Raw genomic sequence first — 21,863 nt, 5'->3', positions numbered from 1 at the left:
GATACTTAAATTATGATAGCTTAATTATAAAGGTTAAGTTACTTCTTGTGATATTTTTACATTCAGTGGTGCCTACCCCTCCGTGATCTATCCGTCTTGGCCTTTGGACACTATCGTCCTCATGTTCCCTATGCCCGCCTGAGAGACTTATTGTATGGTCATCACACTACTTTAACATGTGAGCATGTTTTTGCTCCCTGTTACATATAGTGTATGAGAGTTTTGAATGTAAAACTGATGGTAATAATGATGGTACACAAGAAGCAACAAAAAGAAAAAAAAAACTGCAGTATGATATTGGAGTGGAGATAGATATAACAGGGCTCTGTTCATTGCTACTAGCCAATTATTGTACGCTATTCTGATTCTATTAGCTGGACCATACAGTTGGAGAAAACCTATTATTATCCATTATATGAGTGAAGTGATCATTTTGATGTTTTCCTGGCGATTCAAACATTGTGAATATGAATTCCTATTGATACTACATAAGCCTGTGTGACCCTTCGAATATATATTCGTTTTGGTCAGATACGTCCGGTAAGGCCGCATCCACAGTGGTGGTGGGATTGTCACGTGGTGTTCGCATGTCATTCCTATATAAATGAAGGTGGAATGTGAATCTGACTGCACACATGGGATTTGATTATTCTTATCAATTAAAGAGACTTTACGGTTCTTTTCCTTTTTTTTGGACTATTGAGCATTTTGGTTTAGGAGGACAAAGCAATACAATTTTATGTGTGAACTGTTTTTATATACACAATTCTAAGTGATAGATTGTTTCATTTAACATAATCTTGGTGTTTATCCAGATCAATGTTCTCATCATAAGGAACATTGTTGTAGCCCTGGGTGGTTGCACATGGGGTTATTATATAAGTTTATGTAATTTTTGCACATATTCTTGTTTTTTGTTTAGCGCTACACTTTTTTATAGATTTAAGACAAAAAAACCTGGCCAGGATTTTAACAATTCACTATTCTACTATGAAGAGTAAACTAAGAAAAAGTTTTGCCTAACAAAACTTCTTATTCTGCACTCTGAAATTTGAACTTGTACTAACAACGGATTCTGTAATAAATAGGAAGCATAAAGCACCACTGAATGACTAATTTGTCTTTGCATATTTTTTCCTGATAGAAGTTTGCTCATAGAACAAAGCTCTGAAAGTATTGTGTTCAGGGGAGTTGGGTGGAATCAGAAATACATTTTCAGCAACCACAGCAATGAAGAACTTGCTACAGACAAAGCAAAAGATTTTAGATGCAGTGTTTATTAACCACTTGCTTACTGGGCACTTACACCCCCCTCCTGCCCAGACCAATTTTCAGCTTTCAGCGCTGATGCACTTTGAATGACAATTGCGTGGTCATACTACACTGTACCCAAATGAAATTTTTATCATTTTTTTCCCACAAATAGAGCTTTCTTTTGGTGGTATTTAATTACAGCTGGGAGTTTTATTTTTTGCTAAACAAACAAAAAAAGATGCAAAATAAAAAAAAATAAAAAAATCATGTTTAATAGTTTGTTATAACATTTTGCAAACTTTTTTCTCCTTTTTTCTCCTTCATTGAAGTGCGTGGATGAGGCGCACTGATAGGCTGCACTGGTGGGCACTGATAGGCTGCACTGGTGGGCACTGATAGGCATAGTTAAGGCGGCACTAATAGGCCACAGATAAGGCAGTACTGATGGGCACAGATAAGGCGGCACTGATGGGCAAAGATGGGCACAGATAAGATGGCACGGATGGGTGGAACGGATGGGTGGCACGGATGGGTGGCACTAAGGGGCACTGATAGGTACCACTGATAGATGGGACTGATGGGCACTGATAGGTGGTACTGATAGGTGGCTCTGATAGGTGGCACTGCTGGGCACTGGTAGATGACACTGATGGGCACGGATATATGGGGCACTGGGGTGCAGCACCGTTGTTGAGGCAGATTGTGGGTGGCACTGTGGGCACTGATGGGTGGCACTGTGGGCACTGCTGGGTGGCACTTACGGGGGGCACTTATTGATTCCTGAGGGGGGCAGGTGGGCACTGGAAAGCTGGCCGTGTTCGGGACTGATGTCCCGATCACGGCCGCCGGTGATCGGCTCTTTTTTTTTCTCCCGCGAGGAGGAATAATAGCCGATTACCGGCTCCGTTGTATTACATGATCAGCTGTCATTGGCTGACAGCTGATCACGTGGTAAGGGGTCGGGATCGACCCCTTGCTCCGATCTGTGATCAGGCGAGTCTCATAGACTCGCCGATCACAGAGCGCGCCGCGCGCGCCCCCTTAGGGGGTGCACAGGCCGCTCGTGCACGGGACGACGTCAATAGACGTAGTCCCGGCAAAGGAGGTCCGTGCTGTAGCCGTCATTTGGCTATAGCGCGGGTCTCAAGTGGTTAAATGCTGTAAAAATAATTTCAATTTGGTTTTTATGCTCTTACCTACTAACGTAAGCTTTTTCTTGTCTTTGAAAGTGTAAAACATTGACTTTCCACATGTCCATGTGTTTAAGCCTTCATTTCTAATATGTATAAGAGATTTATATGTTCATGAAAAGAGGCCTGTTGATTTCATTGCAGGAACACATTTTGTCTGCTTCCTCAAGTTTAATTTTAACTTGGTTCACTATAAATAGTAAACTTTAATTGTGTCATCTCTGGGTATAGGTACATTAGCTTCACATTCATTTTATGGCAATGGGTGTGAAAATATGCTGCAATATTATCGTATTATTTGCACATTGCGATTTGCAGTGCAGATGAAATATGAGTCATAGTCATTGTATTGCCTAGAAAATATGGAATATGCACATTAATAGATTATAATTGTTTTATTTTTCAAACTTTCATTAACCACTTAAGGTTAATGAAAATATACGTCAGCACAATGGCACGGACAGGCACAAGCACGTACCCGTACGTGCCTGCCTTCCATCGGGTGGGGGGTCCGATCGGACCCCCTCCCACTGGCTGCGGCGGTCCGTTTAGCTTCAGGAGCGATCCAGGATGAGGGGATTGCTGTTGGTTTCTGACCATCCCCTCGCGATCACCACAGCTAGTGAAAACTCAAAATTCAGTGTCTCAGAAAATTAGAATATTACTTAAGATTTTTTTAATAGGATATTTAATACAGAAATGTTGGCTTACAAGTCTGTGCATGAACAGTATAATATGCACTCAATACTTGGTCGGGGCTCCTTTTGCATGAATTATTGCATCAATGCAGTGTGGCTTGGAGGCAATCAGCCTATGGCACTGCTGAGGTGTTATAGAAGCCCAAGTTTGCCTTGATAGCAGCTTTCGGCTCATCTGCATTGTTGGGTCTGGTGTCTCTCATCTTCCTCTTAACAATAACCCACAGATTCTCTATGGGGTTTAGGTCAGACGAGTTTGCTGGCCAATCAAGCACAGTGATACCATGATCATTAAACCAGGTATTGATAATTTTGGCAGTGTGGGCAGGTGTCAAGTCCTGCTGGAAAATGAAATCAGCATCTCCATAAAGCTGGCCAGCAGAGGGAAGCATGAAGTGCTCTAGAATTTCCTGACAGGGGGCTGCACTGACTTTGAACTTGATAAAGCACAGTGGACCAACACTAGTAGATGACATGGCTCCTCAAATCATCATGGACTGTGGAAAAAGTTGCATTTAATTTGGAAATCACTGTCCTGGAGTCGGGAGGAAGTGTGGAGAGGCACAGAATCCAAGTTGCATGAGGTCCAGTGTGAAGTTTCCACAGTCAGTGATGATGATGATGATGATGTATCATCTCTTGAGAAAAGTAGATTAAGGAGGGGTATGATCAACATGTACAAATACATAAGTGGTCCATATAGTGAACTTGGTGTTGAGTTATTCATTTTAAGGTAATCACAGAGGACAAGGGGGCACTCTTTACATCTAGAGTAAAAAGATTTCATCTCCAAACACAGAAAGGTTTTTTCATAGTAAGAGCTGTGGAACTATAGAATAGACTCCCTCCAGAGGTGGTTCTGGCCAGCTCAGTAGATTGCTTTAAAAAAATGTCTGGATTATTTCCTAAATGTACATAATGTAACTGGGTACTCACATTTATAGGTAAAGTTGATCCAGTGAAAATCTGATTGCCTCTTGGGGAGAAATGAATCTCTTCCTCTGCTGTAGCAAATTGGATTAATTGTGGGTGAAGAATTTTGTATATGGGATTGTATTTTTTTTTTGGTTGAACTAGATGGACGTGTGTCTTTTTTCAACCTGACTAACTATTTATCACTGTGCTTGATTTGCCAGCAAACTCTCCTGACCTAAATCCCATAGAGAATCTGTGGGGTGTTTGTCAAGAGAAACACCAAACCCAACAATGCAGATGAACTGAAAGCCACTACCAAAGAAACCTAGGCTTCCATAACACTTCAGCAATGCCACAGGCTGATTGCTTCCATGCCACGCCGCATTAATGCAGTAATTCTTGCAAAAGGAGCCCCGACCAAGTATTGAGTGCATACTATACTGTACATGGACACACTTTTCAGTAAGCCAACATTTCTGCATTACAACTCCTTTTTTTATTGGTCTTATGTAATATTCTAATTTCCCGAAATACTGCATTTTGGGTTTTCACTACCTGTAAGCCACAATCATCAAAATTAAAAGAAAGTAATGCTTGCAATATATCACTCTGTGTGTAACGCATCTATATATAATATATAAGTTTCACTCTTTGAATTGAATTACAAAAATAAATTAACTTTCCGATGATATTCTAATTTTCTGAGATGCACCTGTATGTTTTGTTGCTTGTTTCATAAAGACTGCTAATATCTTTTTCATTTATGGTACAAAACTGTAGCCTTATCAGTTCTAGAATTCTCAAAAGACTTTAAAGAAGTAGAAAAGCCTGAATTATACAAACTGAAAAATTGACCCAGTTAAGCTATTTTATATACGTTTGTCTCTATAAATGAGCGTAAAAATGAGCCAATTAACTATGGTTCAGGTTGTGGTTGGGTTCATGATATTCTGAAAACAGTATAAGAAAACCAATCAAACTAAATTGAGCTATAAAAATACCACTAAGAAACTCAAATCTGAAGTTACTCACGGATGGATGCAATGACTTGACAGAAATTAAATCTTGAAGCACAATAAACACTTTTTACCTTATCTAAATATAATGAGCTATGGCTTTGATTTCAAGAAAATTTAACATGCTAATTAATTCTATTCCTTTCTATTCCGTTCTCTACTAAATTGACTGAAAAGTAAACTAGGTCTGTAGAAGGAAGTACTTGATATAATCAGAATACAATTCTGAGACAAGTTTAAAATGACAGAAGGACAAAAGCTGAAATATGGCATGTTGAGCTTGGCCTAACACCCTGGTATACCCTGTTCAGCATTGCACCTGAGTTGTTAACTCCAAGGTGCAAACAAAACTACTGCATGCATGAATAGGGAGCTCTTATGTTGTGAACCGGAGATAGGTTTCAAAACATAATTGCAAATGATGCCTTTACAAAAATAAATAATTATTAAACTGAGCAAAAATATAATTACAAAAATATACAGAGGGGGCAATTAGAGACAAAACATACAATAGTGTGTGTCTAATAATCAACCAGAAACCCACTTCTGCTGCACTCAATACATTATAGGAAACTTACTTGTATCTTTGATGTAACAAAAAATAAAGGGATAACAGGTCTTTAAACATTGATAGGTGGTATATATCACTCTTTTTTTTTACAAGAAGTGGAAGGGATGGGGCTGCATGTTTCAGGGCAGACAGGAAGTGCACTCCAGTCTTCCCTGAAACATGTAGACACACCCCCTCCACTTCCTGTCATCACCCAGCCTAGAGAGGTGCTGTTTGGATCGCAGCCATCTTGGCACTTCTGGAAACTGCTGATGCCTATGTTCCAGCCTGAAGTCTGACAGCTTCACTTCCATCAAGAAGAGCTCTGCTTCAACTAGCCACATGACTGCTAAGCTCTGCAGCCTCACAATGATCCTATGGAGGTCCATATGGGTCTATGTTTTTTTTTTAAATAGAAGACACAGATTGAAGCTGAAATGCAATGGTGATTACAGGTTTACCATGCAGATTTGCAGGGTCAAGCGTGCTAGAGTCTGAACTTGGATAATAAAGGAACTGTATCAGTAAACCTTGCCAAGGCTGGAAGGGCAAAGCCATTGATTTTGGATGGTCTTTATTTTGATTTTAATTGTTGAACAAATGAAGCTTACAGTGATTAATGTTTAAACCTCATAAAGAGGCTCTGTCTGTTTGTTGTAAATAAGGCTTTCTCTTGCAGGTAAGAGACCAATTACCCTGATATGGTCAGCTAAAAACTCTCCTCTTTCATTGAAGATGCTACCCACTCAAAACAATCTTGCATAAGAGGACAGCACACAATAAGAAGGGGCTCTTGTTTAAGTGTAGTTAAGCCACTTTTACATAAAAAAACAGCTCCTCTGGTCAGCTATATACATTGCAGAGGCCTTCCTATCATTTGCACTGAAGCTCAAACATTGATTTCACTCTGCTCCTAGTTCCTAATTGGTGAGTGGAAAGGTCTTTGCTCTATAAACATAAAATAAGTCACAATGTTGCTATGGTAGGAACACTGCTGGGAACAGTGAGTCAGTCACATGAAAAAATACATAAAAAATAAATAATCAAAAACAGAATCACTGCATTGGAAAAAGAATCACCTACCCCCCCCCCCCCCCCCAAATGACTTGTACACTCAATCAAGTATAGCTAATCACCTTCTCAATGGCACACAAAGCCATTTAACTTCCTACTTTGATCAGCTGTGGTCATTTTGATTGGCTCAGCATGAAAAGAGCTTTTCTGTTTCTGGAGCATTTCAGTCTCTGATAGTGCAACTGAAGCAAACAATCAACTATGGGTGGCAAGGCACTGTCAAAAGATCTCCGGGATAAAGTTGTGGGCAGGCACAAGCCAGGAGATGGATACAAACATATTTCAAAGGCTTTATTAATGTCTAGCAGCACAGTGAATTATATTATTAAGAAGTGTAAGGTATTCGGTACAACATAGACCCTCCCTGGGTCAGGATATCACTCAAAAATGGATAAAAGAGCCAGAAGGAAACTGGTCAGAGAGACTACCAAGAGGCTTACAGCAACTCTGAAGCTGTTGCAGGAATTTATGACAAAGAGTGGTCATTGTGTGCATTTGACAACATTATCACAAATTCTCCATAAATGTAGCTTGTATGGGAGGATTGCAAGAAAACATTCACTTCTCAAGAAAAACTACATGCAATCACGACTGAGCTTTACCAAAATGCACCTTGAAGATTCTGAGGCCACATGGGAAAGAGGTGTTATGGTCTGATGAGACTAAAATTGAATTATTTTGCTATTTTGCCTCAACACCAAATGATATGTCTGTTGGAAATCCAATGCAGCTCACCATCCAAATAATATATATATATATATATATACCAGCTTCAACTTTTCTGGAAAGGCTGTCCACAAGGTTTAGGAGTGTGTCAATGGGAATGTTTGACCATTCTTTCAGAAGCGTATTTGTAAGATCAGGCACTGATGTTGGATGAGAAGGCCTGGCTTGCAGTCTTTCTGGTGAGCTGCATTTTTTTTCCACTCTAATTCATCCCAAAGGTGTTCTTTTGGGTTGAGGTTAGGACTCTGTGCAGGCCATTTAAGTTCCTCCACCCCAAACGTTCTCATCCATTTCTTTATGGATGTTTTTTTGTGCACTGGTTGTGCGCAGAAAGGCACAACAGCATGAAATTATCCAAAATGTCTTGGTATGCTGCTGCCTTGGGAGTTCCATTCACTGGAACTAAGGGTCCAAGCCCAACCCCTGAAAAACGACCCCACACCATAACCCCCCTCCACCAAATTATTTGGACCGGTGCACAAAGCAAGTTCCATAAAGACATGGATGCGCGAGTTTGGGGTGAAGGAACTTGAATAGGACAGTTGCAAAAACAGCAATGAGTCAGTGAGTAGCTCCAAATCAGATAGAGGTTTTATTTGTTTTTACATATTTTGTACACATGTATGGTGTCAGTAAAATGACTCACCACACCTAAGACCATATAACTTTTATGTACTCAGTGAAAGCAAGATACTAAACAAACCACATATCATTGGTAATTACAGATGGTTATATAATCATAGTCAGCCAATTGTCAAATAATATTCCCTTGGTTGCATAATTGTACATGCCAACCATGTCTGCTAGATGTTTCACAATATAAGGCTGGCACCTTTTTTATGCTTCCGGAAATTCACCTTGATATCATGTAAATAAGAAGGCGACAACACATCAATATTTTAAGCATGTATCATATATTTCTAAAATGGCTGCTATGCATCCAGAAGAGCTGACATTGTCTCACAATTAGGGATGAGCTTCGAGTTCGAGTCAAACTCATGTTCTACTCGAACATTGCCTGTTCGCCTGTTCAGCGAACAGTGAACAATTTGGGCTGTTCGCAGCAAATTCGAAAAGCCGGAACACCCTATACAAGTCTATGGGAGAAATCTAAAGTGCTAATTTTAAAGGGTAATATGCAGGTTACTGTCCTAAAAAGTGTTTGGGGACCCAGGTCCTGCCCCAGGGGACATGGATCAATGCAAACAAAAGTTTTAAAAACGGCCGTTTTTTCAGGAGCAGTGATTTTAATAATGATTAAAGTGAAACAATAAAAGTGTAATATTCCTTTACATTTCGTAGCTGGGGGGTATCTATAGAATGCCTGTGAATGGGCGCATGTTTCTGGTACTTAGAACTGTCCCTGCACAAAGTGTCATTTGTGCAGGAAAAAAAGTCTTTTAAAATCACTTGCAGCTATTGTCGGGTCCCGTAATACAGAGAACACTCAATGAGTGTTCTCTGCATTAGCCGACAATTCATTGATAAAAAAAAAAAAAAAAAAAAAAAAAGCGTGGGGGTTCCCCTAAATTCAATTACCAGGCCCTTCAGGTCTGACATGGATATTAAGGGGAACCCCGTGTCAAATTAAAAAAAAATTGACGTGGTGGTCCCCCTAAATATCCATAACCAGACCCTTTAGGTCTGATATGGATATTAAGGGGAACCCCACATCAAATTAAAAAAAAATTGACGTGGGGGTCCCCCTAAAAATCCATATCAGACCCTTTATCCGAGCACGCAACCTGGCAGGCCGCAGGAAAAGAGGGGGGGACGAGAGAGCGGCTCCCCTCCCTCCTGAACCGTACCAGGCCACATACCCTCAACATTGGGAGGATGCTTTGGGGGTCTGTGACCCCTCAAAGCACCTTGTCCCCATGTTGATGAGGACAAGGGCCTCATCCTCACAACCCTGGCCGTTGGTTGTGAGGGTCTGCGGGCGGGGGGCTTATCAGAATCTGGAAGCCCCCTTTAACAAGGGGACCCCCAGATCCTGCCCCCCCCTGTTTGAAATGGTAAGGGGGTACAAAAGTACCCCTACCATTTCACAAAGAAAGTGTCAAAATGGTTAAATAAGACAAACACACTTTTGAAAAATTCCTTTATTAAAAATAAAAAAAATTAAAAAACGATTCCAGCGGTGCTAATCCACTCTTGCTATCCAGCGAGGGGTCTCCGGGGTCCAGGGATGGATGATCATATCCAGTGACGGGGGATCTCTCAGTCCAGCGCTGTCCATACATCCTTCTTCTGTCTCCACTCCGGAGACACTGCAGAGATCCCAGCGCTGACGTTTCTTATATTAGGAGGGCGGGGCCATCCGTCACCTGACCCCGCCCCTCTGACGCTGGAGAGGGAAGCCAGGGGTTCCCCAGTGACGTGTGGGTGACCCCGCCCCCTCTGATGTAACGGAAACCTTCGTTACATCAGAGGGGGCGGGGTCACCCACACGTCACTGGGGAACCCCTGGCTTCCCTCTCCAGTGTCAGAGGGGCGGGATCAGGTGACGGGTGGCCCCGCCCTCCTAATATAAGAAACGTCAGCGCTGGGATCTCTGCAGTGTCTCCGGAGTGGAGACAGAAGAAGGATGTATGGACAGCGCTGGACTGAGAGATCCCCCGTCGCTGGATATGATCATCCATCGCTGGACCCCGGAGACCCGTCGCTGGATAGCAAGAGTGGATTAGCACCGCTGGAATCTTTTTTTTATTTTTTTTATTTTTAATAAAGGAATTTTTCAAAAGTGTGTTTGTCTTATTTAAGCATTTTGACACTTTCTTTGTGAAATGGTAGAGGTACTTTTGTACCCCTTTACCATTTCAAACAGGGGGGGGGCGGGATCTGGGGGTCCCCTTGTTAAAGGGGGCTTCCAGATTCTGATAAGCCCCCCGCCCGCAGACCCTCACAACCAACGGCCAGGGTTGTGAGGATGAGGCCCTTGTCCTCATCAACATGGGGACAAGGTGCTTTGAGGGGTCACAGACCCCCAAAGCATCCTCCCAATGTTGAGGGTATGTGGCCTGGTACGGTTCAGGAGGGAGGGGGGCCGCTCTCTCGTCCCCCCCTCTTTTCCTGCGGCCTGCTAGGTTGCGTGCTCGGATAAAGGGTCTGATATGGATTTTTAGGGGGACCCCACGTCAATTTTTTTTTAAATTTGACACGGGGTTCCCCTTAATATCCATGTCAGACCTGAAGGGCCTGGTAATTGAATTTAGGGGAACCCCCACGCTTTTTTTTTTTTTTTTATCAATGAATGAATGAATTGTCGGCTAATGCAGAGAACACTCATTGAGTGTTCTCTGTATTACGGGACCCGACAATAGCCGCAAGTGATTTTAAAAGACTTTTTTTCCTGCACAAATGACACTTTGTGCAGGGACAGTTCTAAGCACCAGAAACATGCACCCCTTCACAGGCATACTATAGATACCCCCCAGCTACGAAATTTAAAGGAATATTACACTTTTATTGTTTCACTTTAATCATTATTAAAATCACTGCTCCTGAAAAAACGGCTGTTTTTAAAACTTTTTTTTGCATTGATCCATGTCCCCTGGGGCAGGACCCGGGTCCCCAAACACTTTTTAGGACAGTAACCTGCATATTACCCTTTAAAATGAGCACTTTAGATTGTGAACGTTCGAGTCCCATAGACTTTAATAGGGTTCTAAAGTTCACACGAAGTTTAGGTCTGTTCGCAGGTTCTGGTGCGAACCGAACAGGGGGGTGTTCGGCTCATCCCTACTCACAATGGAGGTAAGCAATGTGATACAGGAAAGATCTCCCTAAAAATACCTTACAAGATATATACAGTATATATATATATATATATATATATATATATATATATATATATATATATAAAAATATGTTGGTTCCATCTGAATGCCCTCATGTTGATTTATTGATCACTACTGGTTATGGCACTGATATGTATATTTTATAATTATTTTTTTAAAACATGTTGGAGTCTTAACTCTTTTAGTCTACCACAGAAATACATAGATTTTCTAAAATGTTTTGAGTATGGATGAAGCAACCCAGTACATGGATGGTGTTTACATTTGCCCCAGATAGCTTCGATTATGGATTTTATAACACATAAACAAAAAAACTGAATGAACTCCCCCTTTGTCTTTGAAACCCCTAGAGTGAAGGAAAGGGTGGGGGTTAGTCTATTCTTTCAAAGTTATTAGTTATTTCAGACATTGTATTTGCCTGGCCCTTTTAAGTTACTAGTGTGATTGGCCTTTTATTGTAATCTGTCAGCACAGTTTCTCTAAAAGAGACACTTTAATGGTGGCCCTGTGAGTTCAAAGCATTTATTTTAGGTGAGCTGAACATAAAGTCCACTTTCCTGTTAGAGAGGGACTATGTAACAAGTGCAGAAGAGGCTAGGATTTATTTGAATACATTTTTGTGTTTTTTGTGTGAAAATGCTATCTAAGTTTTTTTGAAGCTTGCAGGCTGATCAGAAATAACTGAATTAACTCCCCCATTAATGCAATTGATGTGGATGGAGGAATCCTTCGCTCTGTGTTTTTGTATTCTAACAATGGTGATCCTACTGTTAGGATCTGGACTTGAACCTAGGACCTCAGCTGTGTCCGGCAGTGAATTTTCTCACTGAACTACCTGAGATCCTGCACAGTGTCTCGTCAGGTCCGTTGGACAACCCTTCCTTGATTTCTGTTGAATCTTGAACTCTTTTCTCCTCCCACAAACTTCCTGATTTAAGCCATGTCTCTGCACTTCCTGTTTGCCAGTATCTCACTCCTGTCTTCCCTGCTGCCATCCTTATTTGCAACTACTCATTACCAACCCCTGGCTTGTTCCTCGACTATGCTTCTGCCTGATCCCAACCTGCAACTACTCATTACCGACCTTTTGGCTTGTTTACTGACCACGCTTCTGTTTGATCCTTACCTGCTTATCTACTACTGGCCCTGGCTTGCTCACCTGCTGCTGGGGCGATCCTGAGGAGGGCGACCTGATACTAACATGCATTAAAATCCATCTCCACCATCAGGAGCCCTGGTGAACACCAGTTAGTTCTTAGGCCGCGTACACACGCACGGACTGTTTGCCCAACCTTGTTCGTCAAACAGTTTCGGCAAACAGTCCGCTCAAAATTTGCATGAGCGGACTTGCCCACACACGAGCGGACTGTTTGACGAACAAGGTTGGGCAAACAGTTCGCTCAACTTTTGAAATGAACGGACTCGCCCACGTAAGGAGGAGGCAAATCCGCCCATTTCGAGCGCGTGTACAGGTAGGCGGGGCCCGCGAAGGAGACGTCGCGGGCTCCGCCGCCTGGAATGGGCTTAAAGGGGAACCCCAACGCCGAAAAAAATCGGCGTGGGGGTTCCCCCAAAGTCCACACCAGACCCTTGTCCGAGCACGCTACCCGGCCGGCCAGGAAAGGGGGGCGAGCGAGCGCGCCCCCCCTCCTGAGCCGTACCAGGCCGCGTGCCCTCAACATGGGGGGGTGCCTTGGGGAAGGGGGGGCCGCGCGGCCCCCCCACCCCAAAGCACCTTGTCCCCATGTTGATGAGGACAAGGGCCTCTTCCCGACAACCCTGGCCGTTGGTTGTCGGGGTCTGCGGGCGGGGGGCTTATCGGAATCCGGGAGCCCCCTTTAAGAAGGGGGCCCCCGGATACCGGCCCCCCACCCTATGTGAATGAGTATGGGGTACAATGTACCCCTACCCATTCACCTGTGAAATAAAGTACAAAAAAAAACACAACACAGGGGAAAAAATATTTTATTGCACAGCTCCGGGGGTCTTCCGTCTTCGGGGGTCTTCTCGCCGGACTCCTCCGCTATGTGTGTGTAGCTCTTTTACTAGCGGAGGAGTCCGGCTTTCTTCCTCCCCGCCGCCGGCCTCTTCTCCCGACTTCGGGGGTCTTGTCCCCCTCTTCGGTTCTTCTGCCGGGCCACCGCGCCTGGTCCGGTGGCCCGGTCTTCTGTCGCCGTCTTCCGTTCTTCTGTCGCCGCCTTCGGTTCTTCTGCCGGGCCACCGCGCCTTCTTGTAGCTCTTTTACAGGCGGTGGCCCGGTCTTCTGTCGCCGCTGTCGTCGCCGCCGCCGCCGCCTTCCGTTCTTGTTCTTCTTCTTGTTCTTCTTCTTCTTCTCCTGGAGATGTTGACTCGACGATCTCTCCGGCCGGAATGCCAGGAACACGCTCCGCTGCCACTTATATAGTGACAATGGGGCGGTGTCACATGGTATATGTCACATGGGTTGGTCACATGGGTTGATGTCACATGGGGACTATGACATCGTAAGGGGGCGGGGTCACCATGTGACCAACCCATGTGACATATACCATGTGACACCGCCCCATTGTCACTATATAAGTGACCGCACAGCGCGGCTCTGGCATTCCGGCCGGAGAGATCGTCGAGTCAACATCTCCAGGAGAAGAAGAAGAAGAACAAGAAGAAGAACAAGAACGGAAGGCGGCGGCGGCGGCGACGACAGCGGCGACAGAAGACCGGGCCACCGCCTGTAAAAGAGCTACAAGAAGGCGCGGTGGCCCGGCAGAAGAACCGAAGGCGGCGACAGAAGAACGGAAGACGGCGACAGAAGACCGGGCCACCGGACCAGGCGCGGTGGCCCGGCAGAAGAACCGAAGAGGGGGACAAGACCCCCGAAGTCGGGAGAAGAGGCCGGCGGCGGGGAGGAAGAAAGCCGGACTCCTCCGCTAGCAAAAGAGCTACACACACATAGCGGAGGAGTCCGGCAAGAAGACCCCCGGAGCTGTGCAATAAAATATTTTTTCTCTGTGTTGTGTTTTTTATTGTACTTTAGTTCACAGGTGAATGGGTAGGGGTACATTGTACCCCATACTCATTCACATAGGGTGGGGGGCCGGTATCCGGGGGCCCCCTTCTTAAAGGGGGCTCCCGGATTCCGATAAGCCCCCCGCCCGCAGACCCCGACAACCAACGGCCAGGGTTGTCGGGAAGAGGCCCTTGTCCTCATCAACATGGGGACAAGGTGCTTTGGGGTGGGGGGGCCGCGCGGCCCCCCTTCCCCAAGGCACCCCCCATGTTGAGGGCACGCGGCCTGGTACGGCTCAGGAGGGGGGCGCGCTCGCTCGCCCCCCTTTCCTGGCCGGCCGGGTAGCGTGCTCGGACAAGGGTCTGGTGTGGACTTGGGGGGAACCCCCACGCCGATTTTTTTCGGCGTTGGGGTTCCCCTTTAAGCCCATTCCAGGCGGCGGAGCCCGCGACGTCTCCTTCGCGGGCCCCGCCTACCTGTACACGCGCTCGAAATGGGCGGACTTTCCGAGCGGGAACAGTCCGCTCATTTCGGAAGTACAGCGGACAAGCCCACACACGGGCGGACTGTTCGCTCAAACACAGTTTCAGCGGACAGTTTTCCGGAATTTCCGAAAGACTTTGTCCGTCCAACTGTCCGCTGAAACTGTCCGCTGAAAGCCCACACACGAGCGGACTGTCCGCCCAAACACTGTTCAGCGGACAAGGTTGGGCGAACAGTCCGCCCGTGTGTACGCGGCCTTAGACTCCGCACCTCAGGTGAGCCTGCATCATCTGCCAGGGTGACTGCCTGTGTACCTATCCTGTAGGTCAGTGGTAGTCCTGCAACTGCTATAGTACCTGGTCTTCGAGCCTGACCAATTGATTGTGACACCTACACTGTCAGAATACACTGATCAGTGCTGATTGAGCACCAATTTTCCAACAACCCCATTCATGAAGAAGTCACTCATTAAATTGACTTATTCCAAACTAGAACAGCCATTGATGGATCGCATATTGGTCCCTGCTGAACTGGATGAATTTTGAACCACCTATGGCCAGCTTAAACAAAAGCAAATATGCTATTATTGTAGGTGTCAATGAAGTGTTCTACCTATTTACAAACGTATGTTAAGCACTTCTGCTTATTATGAAAATTTTGGGGGAAACCATGGCTATGACAGATTCAAAAACAATTATGATCGGTTCACAGACACATAAGTAAACTGGCAATAATTAAGATTAACTTTGAGTTGGGGTACAGACACCAGGGCTCAGAGTTGGTCATATGTGCTGGAAAGACATCACAAATGTGACAGCTTCCTGCACAGGGCTTATGGTTGCTTGGATTCTAGTGGCTTCCAGCTTTCTACCAATTGTGTAGTTTTATATATATATATATATATATATATATATATATATATATATATATATATATATATTGCTAATTACATCAGCGAGCATCCTTGCCCCTATATTTGCTTTTAGCTGTTGGCTGCAAAATCTACTGCTGGCAGCTGAATGGCTATGGACCAGTTATCCATTGTAATGATGCTGCTGGCTCCAGCTGTCCTAACTAGCAAAGAGCGCTTGCTAGCTAAGACACTCATAAATTTGTGAAGGAGCACAGGAATTTTGAAAAACAGTTACCATTTTTCTTCCACAATTATGTGCCACTTTATGTTGGTCTATCAGATAAAATCCCAGTAAAATACATTTACATTTTTGGTTGTAACATGACAAAATGTGTAACATTTCAAGGGGTGTGAATACGTTTTCAAGGCACTGTACATCCAAACAAATTTATGCAAAATCTTACAGTTTTTCTTTAGAAAGCAGTGAGTAGAAAAGTCTGTCCCCTGCTAGCATGGTGTAGATAGGGACCCTTTCTCTCTGAGAAGAAGCAGTTATCTCTCTGCAGAGGTACAAAACACTCCCTGCCACACCTATAATTCTGCAATCAGTAAAGCGTATCCTTCCTGCTGATTGGGGAGCTATGGTTCTGACTCGGCAGGGGGCATGTATAACCTCTTGTCAGGGAACTCACCGTGTGAATGTCTGTCCCCATGTTGCAGAAGCTTATTTTCGTTCCAAGGGCCATGCGCAGTGTCCCCATCAGAGGCGAAAGAATTCCGGAACGAACGGATGCATCCACATGCCAATACGAACACGTGGACACACTCGCGCGCCACACCGAGCGTATGTACGTACTTACACATGCACAACCACGTCCACCAATCCTGGCACATGTCACATATATAAACAGGGTCCTGACCTGATACCAGTGCTGGATCGTCTTCAGCTCGTTCCTGAGATACCTGATTGCTGTTGTACCTGTTACCTTGTTCCTGATTACCCGGCTTGCTTGACTACTCTTCTGGATCACCCCTGCTTATAACTTCCTAGATTTATTATACTGACCTCAGCTTGGACTCTCTACTTTAGCTTGCTTCCTGACTTTGTACCTCACTGCCAGCACGTTACCAGACCTCTGCTCGTCCTTGACTACGAACCTGCCTTCCGTTCCTGTACCTCGCTGCCAGCCAGTTGCCAACCTTGCTTGTTCCTGATGTGCAGTGTTTTCCACATACCTGCTTGGTTTCCGCTGAACACCTCCAGGTGACCAGTCTACACTGCCTCCTCCGTGAGGATCCAGTGTCTTCAAGCCTTTATCTTCAACCTGCAGGCACCTGCACCCTTTCGCTGCCTCAGTACTCCCTGTCCCCACTTCCAGGGTTGTTGAGACCCGAAACCGTGCAAGAGGCCACCCCCAGCATTCGGACTCCGCTGTAAGGTACATGACACCTCTGCAGAGCGACCACTGCTTCCACATGAAAAGCAAGGTTCTTCTCTACAACATGTATGCTGAGGACATACATTTCCACTTTGGCATTTATCCCCATATTTATATTGAAATTAGACACATGTCGAGGTGCATGCGTGGAGGCTAGTGCGGCGGTAATGTCGGGCTAGAGCTCCGCTCTGTGAGGGGAAGAAACCGCAATATAACAACGACTCAGAGACACAGAGACATTACACATCACAGTTTTATCCTCCTGAGAGGTGAGGGGAACATTTCTGTATCAGAATGGTGTTAGGAGGTGCCGGTAACAAATCTAAAATTAGCCCTAATAACGGCACCCAGCAACATACAGAAAAAAAGCGCCAGTCTCCTCAGGTAATTTTACCTCAGACAAGAGAGCTAAAACTAAACCAAAGCTGCCAACCATTATCTCTTCTGGGGACTCTGACTCAGACTCTGAACCTGACCTAAACATGCCAAATACCTCACAAAAGGATTCTGCTAACCCAGCCTGCATTTTGAAGCAATTTGAAAAAATGCTTCATAAAGCATTACAACAAATCTCAGGGCAAATTACTAATAATCTTACTAAAGAAACTAGACAGCTGGGGCGACGAACTGAAACACTGGAGCTGAAAGTTGAGGACATTGAAAATTCCACACAGGATGTTTTCTCTGAAATGGAAATCCTCAAAGAGGAAAACATTACATTGCAGAACAGACTGGAAGATTTTGAAAATCACGCCAGAAGGTCTAATCTGCGCTTCAGAGGTTTGCCCGAATCAATAACAGATCTACAATCAACTATAACAGTGCTCTGTCAAGAGCTTCAACCAGGCATACCTGTGGAAAGACTGGAGATGGATAGAATACATCAAGCTCTTACGCCCAAAAAAGCAGATGGCCCCCAAGAGACATCATAGCAAAATTTCACTTTTACCGAACAAAAAGAGCCACTTCTAGATTTCAGATCTCTCCCAGTTAACAATATCTAAGAGACAGGCAATGAAACCCCAATTGTTGAAATTCCAACGCCATTTCATCAAATATCAATGGGGCTTCCCATTCTCCCTACGATTCACTCATCAAGGGATCAGATTCTCTCGTAGAACCCATGGAGAACTTCAACAAGCACTCCAAGATCTCAACCTGATTGGTGGAACACCTAAAACCTCCACTTCAAGAAGGAGACCAGATTCTGCCTCCTCCCTTTGAAACACACCCCATTCTAAGACAAGAAATGATAACCACCATACACACAAAAGAGGACGATTTGCATCCTCACACCAAGGACAAGAAGATGCCATGGACTGGTGAAATATCCCTAGGAAATGCTCCTAGCTGATCCTGCTTGAGACTGCACTGTATGGGAAAACAGTAATTAATTAGAATTACTGAATTTATTCTCGAAACTAAACATAACGACCCTTCTAGCTTATTAGTAAGCAGATAAAAGTGCAGGAAGAACTAAAATTTCAAAACTATTACATCATACCTTATCAGTATATGTCCTTACTTAAAGGACAAACTTATTATTTAAAATTTTATTTCTCAACTCTAATCCACTCTTGGAGAGAATCTAACCCAACAAAAAGAAACTACACATATTTTTATAACCCTCACCAAACGTTTAGCCGCATAGATCACATATTTATAACTGTAGGGATGGTACCTGAAGTAATTGCATCCAACATTATCCCCATACCTTGGTCTGACCATAATGCTGTCTTTACCTCAGTGGCTTCTATTGTACCCTACATAGTATCTTCCAGATGTACTACTTAAGCACCCCTCTCACTGCCTAACAATCCAACAAGCCCTAAAAGACTATCTAGTACATAACAACAGTATTGACATTTCTTCACTTACACTATGGGAGGCACACAAACCTGTCTTAAGAGGAGTAATCCAGCCCCAATCAGGAGTACTTAAGCCTGAATGCATAATGCTTGCACGACAACTAGAGACAGAGTTTAATGCATAGTTTTTCAAAATAATCCTACCCCTAAGGTAAAAATTTGCTTAGAGAAAACGCGCTTAGAATACAACCCTTTTCTAACCGAATCAGCTGACAAATCACTATGTAGAACGAAACACACATTCTATAAGAACTTTAACAAACCAAGTACTTAGCAAGGGCACTAAAATCTATTACTAAATCCTTTAAACCCATTAGACTTAAAACAGCAGATAATGTATATACCAATCCCCTCAATCCCCTTAAAATCATACAGAAATTCAGCTCTCATTTGAAAACCCTATATTCAGAGTCAAGCGCATTTAATGCGGATACAGCTGACTCCTTTTTCTCAAATATCAGTCTACCCCAAATGACTGATTCCCATAATATTGTCACTAGAAAAACCCATCACTGCAGACGAGGTAGCAGCAGCTATTAAAACACTAAAAATAAACAAAAGGCCTGGACCGGATGGTTTCTCAGCTCTCTATTATCGTACTTTTTCAGATAGTATCTCCCCTTTGCTTGCATAAGCATTCAATGACTTATTAAATAATAAATCATTTAGACAAGAATCACTATTAGCTATCATCTGCATGATACCTAAACCACAATAAGATAATACCTTAAATTCAAATTACCACCCCATTTCCATACTAAACATTGACATTAAGATACTAGCAAAAATCTTAGCATCCCGTCTAAATAATATCATTGGTACCCTTGTACATCATGACCAAGTGGAAGTGGGCTTCATACCCTCCCGACAGGCAGGTGATAATGTACGTAGAGCGACCCTTCTAGCGCATATTGCTAAAAAATGCCATATTCCCACTTTTTTTCCCCACGTTTTCTCTCACTTTTCTCACTTCTCTCACTTGACATAAAGAAAGCTTTTGACTCCATCTCATGGACCTATTTGAATTACACACTACAGAAATGGGGGTTTGGCCCAAACTTTACAAATTGGATTAGGGCACTATACAACAAACTAAAAGCTTACGTCAAATATGCTAGATACAAAACCGACTTTTTCAACATAGAAAGAATAACAAGACAAGGCTGTCCACTCTCTCCTTTATTATTCGCCCTTTTAATAGAACCACTTGCACAAATAATTAGATCAAACCCCAGCATAACCGGAATCTAAATAGGAGGTTACCAACACAGACTTTGTCTATTTGCAGATGATATCCTCCTATTTCTTTCCTCTCCACAAGTGTGCGGCCCAAACCTCATCTCAACCCTTAATACATTTGCCAATATTTTTGGCTTACATATAAATCCTAAAAAATCCTAAATGTATCTCTTTCAAACATAGAACTGAACTCCCTTTCACATGGTCAGACAGATCAATCCCATATTTAGGAATACATCTAACTGCATCTTTAGAGGATCTATTTACATTTAACTACCCCCCAATTTTAGAAAAGCTTTCAAACTTAATGAACTCATGGTCTCATCTTCCATTATCGTGGTTCAGAAGAATCAACTCTGTATATAATGACGATATTACCAAAATGACTTTACTTATTTAGAGTACTACCAATCCAGATCCCAGCTTACCACTTGAGAATAATACAAAGAAAAGTTTTTTCATTTATATGGGGTTGCTCCAAACCGAGAATACAGTTGCACACACTTTATCTCCCCAAGCTTAACGGGGCTAGGTTGCCCTAATTTTGCATACTACTATAGGGCTGCACATATAGCGAGCCTTACTAAATACCATGCATATCAAGAAACCCCGTTATGGGTATCAATTGAAGCCACGGAATGTGATCCTATTACAATATCTAATTTATTATGGATCTCATCAAAAGATCACAAAGACCTAAGAAATCCCATTACCAAACATTATAAATCCCTTTGGGATAGATTCAAAAAAAGCAATCAACTTAAATCTTTACATAATCCGTTATTGTCATTTTATAAAAACCCTGTCTTCTATCCCTTTCACAAACCTTTGGGAAAAATATGGTTTACCACAATCGGAATTATTTAGATACCTCCAAATTAAAAAAAGTAAACACAACATCCTCATTAACACATATGTCCAGTTTTGAAAACATTTGTAAGAAACACCACCATGCTAGAGGCACAATATCTACAATATACTCTCATTTACTGGTCTATTCTAGTAAAAACAACCCACCTTATGTCCGGAAATGGGAGGAAGATTTGGAGCGTACACTGGATGTATCAGATTGGAACCAAATATGGACTACAATTAAAACAGCTTCCCCTAATGTATTAGAGGTTGAGGCTAACTATAAAGTTATGATAAGATGGTATCTGGTTCCGGCCAGGGAAGCAAAATATATATAACACATATTTTCATGTCTGGTGGTCATGTCCATTGGCTCAAACGTTTTGGAAGGAAATATTTAAAATAGCAACTAAACTGCTTGGTAAAACAGTTCCTGTTGATCCAGCAGTGGCGTTACTCAACTGGAAGCCTGAATTTATAACTTATTCCCAATTTAAATTGTTAGTGCGACTCTTCACAGCAGCTAAACAAACTTTAGCAAAGGCTTGGAGAACACCGACATTAGTTCTAAATGAAGCAAAAGCCAAAATGAATTACTTTATGGCCCACACCAAGATGATAGCTATCGAAATGGACACTATCCCCAGATTTTAAAAGATTTGGCAACCTTGGATTACTTATACCATGCCAACCCTTGACAAAAATGTGCTGCTGCCATGGTAGCTCAAACGATAAGAAATAGTCGTTAAACTATTTTAACTCCAGTTGTAGCGGTGACTCTCGGCCTGACCTCTCGGACTTCTCTTCTATCTTCTTTATCTTTCTCTCCCTCTTTTTTCCTACCATTCTTCTTACTCACTCTTTATTACTTTTTTTCTGGGTACTACCTTTTTTATGATTTTGAAGCTCTAATTTTTATT

The sequence above is a fragment of the Lithobates pipiens genome, unplaced genomic scaffold (genome assembly GCF_037356315.1).
Source record: "Lithobates pipiens isolate NorthernLeopardFrog02 unplaced genomic scaffold, aLitPip1_a1.2 Scaffold_8, whole genome shotgun sequence".
In the NCBI taxonomy this organism is placed as follows: Eukaryota; Metazoa; Chordata; class Amphibia; order Anura; family Ranidae; genus Lithobates; species Lithobates pipiens.
Note: the sequence above shows the minus strand (reverse complement) of the source record.